The sequence below is a fragment of the Hermetia illucens genome, chromosome 3, assembly GCF_905115235.1.
Source record: "Hermetia illucens chromosome 3, iHerIll2.2.curated.20191125, whole genome shotgun sequence".
Taxonomy (NCBI): domain Eukaryota; kingdom Metazoa; phylum Arthropoda; class Insecta; order Diptera; family Stratiomyidae; genus Hermetia; species Hermetia illucens.
Genome location: NC_051851.1, coordinates 82,192,257 through 82,196,709, shown reverse-complemented (window position 1 = coordinate 82,196,709; position 4,453 = coordinate 82,192,257). Strand labels below are relative to the sequence as shown.

The 4,453-nt window shown below is 41.8% G+C and overlaps 1 long non-coding RNA gene across 1 annotated transcript; it reads left to right on the top strand.

The window, feature by feature from the left end:
• The first annotated feature begins 3,034 nt into the window (after positions 1 to 3,034).
• On the top strand, positions 3,035 to 4,032 carry LOC119652873. The gene is made up of 4 exons (XR_005249607.1): positions 3,035 to 3,099; positions 3,456 to 3,660; positions 3,735 to 3,833; positions 3,913 to 4,032. It is a non-coding gene; the product is annotated as an uncharacterized LOC119652873 (long non-coding RNA).
• Positions 4,033 to 4,453: the final 421 nt, after the last annotated feature.

Below are 4,453 nucleotides of genomic sequence, written 5' to 3'. Positions count from 1 at the left end.
ACATGATAACTGTCTGGGAAGCAGCAGTGATTGAGACGATAAAGTTTCTACGACCCTCGATCTGCACACACGGAGGTGAGTCCCTCCTGGAAATCATCCTTAGTAATAAGCTAGAAATACATAATGCAGGGAACACACCATCATCCGTGACCAGTCCCAGACAAATCATCTTAGAATCTCTCCTAAGAGTGGTAAGGGGCAGCATAGCCTTGGGATGTACACCAAGGTTATGGGGACAGGTAATGATGGTATTTGCTCCGAAACCGGGTAAAAATGAATTCTTTTCATCTTAAGTCTTTCAGACCAATTTGCTTGACATCGTTCGCACTCAAGATGGTGGAGAAGTTCATAGACTCTTATATTACATCCATGTCAGCCCTATTACCTTCCTGCCCGAAACTACTCAGTATCAACTGAGGAAAAAGAGGTTAGATATTGTCTTCTATTTGTAGTCAAGCTCAAAATTCATAGACCAGTAAGTTACTCGAAACTACAATTTATATTTTACAGTGTAGATATATATTTCGGAAGCAACTTACCCCTTCATCAGTACAAAGCTAGCTAGCGAAATATACATCTACACTGTAAAATAAAAACTGTAGTTTAGAGTTAGCTACTGGTCTATCAACTGAGGGATGTATTACAGGATGCATAGGAACAAAGGAAATAGCGTTGCACACAGATATACTAGATGCCCTAATGCGCGAGGAAGTAACATCCTGGGTTTCTAAATGGGCAGAATGTTAAAGAGTAGGTAAATAGAAATACCGACAGGTACAAATTATATTGTCATCAATGCTACCCAAGGTTATCCATAAGGTGGGGTCACCATTAATGTGGAGCATGGTAGTAGATGAACTAGAAGAACTAACAAACACGGGAATACATAATGTGACAAAATTTATCGCAGTCTGGTATAGTAACTAGTTCATACAGGCGGGGACGCGCATAAATCCAGCCAAGATGAATATAGTACCACTCACTAGAAAGCGTACGCTTGAACATCTAAGAGTCATAAGATTACATGGCATGAACGTGAAAGGAATAACAGAGGTCAACTATTTGAATCACGCTAGACAAAAAAACTACACTGGAAGACACATGTTGAAAGCATAAGTCGGAAAGCCCCAAGAACTCTGACGACTTGCAGGTCTACAGCAGGAAATACAACCCGAAAATGCTGCACTAGATACACACTGCAATAGTAAGACCAATGATTAGTTATGGGGTTGTAATCTAGGCAGGCAGAATCCAGTATAACAGATAAGAAGTTACACAAACTTAAAAGGCTGGCTTGCGTCTGTATCAGTGTATCTCTAGAGGTCCTTATGGGATTGACTGCTCTCCATCTCCATATGGAGATACAGAATGTCCGGGAGTACCAGTGAGGCGGGGAGCTGCTTAAATTGAAGGAAATTTGATATTCTTTCTGGGTGGCATCCCGAATTACTGATGCCAAGGAATAACATGACAACGAGGTTTCACTTCGAAGTTTGAGACACGTTGGAGTAACAGGGAGGTTTTGAAAGCGTAACATTGACATGCGGCTTAAACCAGCAAATGATTACCTGGTACCCAGACGGATCCCTTACGACAGAGGGACGCTGTGTCCAATGTTCCAAGGAACACAACTTTGAACGAATTGGTAAGCATAACAACATATTTCAGACGAAAATATTCGCCATAGAGCAGCGATCCTCACCAAGAAGAGCCTCCGCATCATAATTGGAAGACTCACTAACCTAACTTAATACTTCCATTTTCAATAGCACGTTACAATTTAGTGTTATTAACATCCGTCTGCCCCTATCACACAGGGAGTATTAACAAGGGAGAGAATTGTGGGTGGTAGGTGTGCAGCAAGGCCCTAAAAATGTGGTCATTAGAGTTGTGCTACTTGGTTCGTATAGAAGCCCTTCAGGTGTACAGTGACATGAGATTCAACGCTCAAAATCCACACATTTTTTCATGGCTTTCGTTGAGCAAGTGATCGACATAAGGGCTTCGTAACAAATAATGGAATTTATGAGGGCTTTGTAAAAAGTGGGCTTCGCTAGGCGCATAGACCTACTGTTTTGCGAAACAGTTTTCGTAAGCTGGAACAGGCTACCTAGCAAGATAGCAGAGAATATCTTATAGATGGGTACTCAGCAACGTTATACCTCTATAATTGCTGCACTGGATGATATGTCCCTTTTTATGTATAGGCAGATAATGTCCCATTGCTTCTGGTCCGGCGTTGATTTACTGTCCCACACCTTGAGCATCAGTTGATGAAACGCTTCGTGTGGTTGGTCGTCCCCATATTTAACTAATTTAGCTGTAATTCCATCGGCTCCTGGCGACTTGATTGCAGTTCCCACTTATAGGTGTTGCGGGGGGCTGTGTTGTGGATGGCCTCAGTGTTAATTCTCACCTCATTGTCAGAAGGGGTTGTAGGGGGTGTTGTTATTGGAGCCCGGAGTACCGTGCCAACGATATAGTGATCCGAGTCTATATTGCCCCCCCCCCCTACATGTTCTGACCTTCACCAAGGCTGAGAAATGGCGGCGTTCAATAAGCACGTGGTCAATGTGATTCAAAGTGGTCTCGTCTGGAGAGGCCCATGTCTGTTTATTGACCGCTTCCCGCGTAAACCAGGTACTTCCGACAACCATTTCATGTGAATAATCCGCAGTCCGTTATCATTTGTATTTTGATGTGAGCTATGGGAGCCAACGGATCGCCTAAATACAGGCCTCGTCCCTGCTTGTCTAATAATTGGGATAGTTCATAGTGAATTAATTTATATTTGAGTGGGTTTACCCATACGGAATCAAAAGTCTTTTTAAGTCCCGTGTACATGCTTCCGTAGGTTCGTTATTGACGTTAACTCCACTGGTCACGCTATCGTGAAAATAGCATAATTGCGAGTTGTGTTCCGTGTTTATGCTGGAACCCAAATCGGTGATAAGGAATAGTACTTTTGAAGTCGCAGTGTCATACTAACTTTACGGTCTACGCTTTCTCAAAGCTTTACCAAATTAAATTTTAGGGAGATGTTGTTTCAACCCGTCGTGCTGCAACATATTTGGCCCGGAGCTAACATCTGCATTGTGGGTAAGTTCTTGGTCATGGAATTTTGTTCTCATTTCCCGGATTAGAGTACTCAGTCAGTTAATCCGGGAGATTAATGCTTTGTATTCAGCATTGACTTTACTTCCATATTTAAGGAAGTTTCTCTTAAGATTTTTGCGCCAAAACCACATTTGACATGGGCAATAATCAGTTGGAGGATCCGATATTTTCAGCATTCAAACATTCATAGGGAGATAACGATAAATTCCGAAATGTTGTAAATCACTTATAAACATAAAACAACAAGTGTAAATACAGATAATTGCCTGGATATCTTAAAATTCTTCATTCCATAAAACAATAAAATGTTACATGTATCTTTCGTTGGAAATTTGCAGTTGAGTTTGATATACTCGTATTGCTTTGCTGTCATATACTTTGGAATATTATCTGATAAAGTCTACATACCAAGCACCTTATCATTAAGGCATTTGGATAAAATTTTTGTTCAATTCACGTATCTCATTGAATCGTAGTCATCAATTCGAAAATATCATGTTCATGTGGTAACTTTCGCCAACAACCATGAATAGCACGAATGAGGTAAGTTTTTCAATTTCTTTGACCAAAATTGAGGATGGCATTGGGTAGTGTCCTACTTTTCGGATATTTTACAGGCTGTAGACTCCCAGTTGTTGCAGTCGATGGCAACGCTGCTAAACCAAGTACTTGCGACAGTGACGGAGCTGCTCAGAATTCTATCAAAATGAAGTGTGGTATGTTCCTGTGGCTCGTAACTTCCAAACAAATGTAGTAACTTACTGAGTTCTTGTTTATTTTTTTTTCCATTATTAGATTTATGGTTGGGTGGTTGTCCGAGCTGCTATCTGTGGATGCTTGATAAAATTGGCAGTTTTGGTGAAAATTTAGTGCTTAAATATCTACATTTGTAATAGATTGCTTATTCTATTTTTACCAGTGAACGTTTTTTGTGGCTGAAGTCACGGAAGAGTGCATATCAATGATACTGAAGGCACACTTTAAATACTGCCTATGTTCTTATCGGCCGTCAAAGGGTAGTATAGGTCCCAGAGCGAAACGTGGATTGGCATCCGCGATGGAGCATAAAACCTGGGAAACGCCTGCTGGACCAACACCAACAGCTTTACTACCAAACCTTATCTCCACCTCCACGTGGTACCCGCTGGGAGTTCTTTCTTTATGAAAACTGGAGACGGAGAAGAATGAAGGCGAGTCGGGGGGGGGGGACAAAATGTACCAACTGGTCCTCGAGGTTGGGGGTTGGGTAGAGCTGACAACCCTACACGGAAAACCGATGTTACGAAGCCACGAACGGAGCCTCGGACAGAATGCATCTTACAACGACGAACCCGGC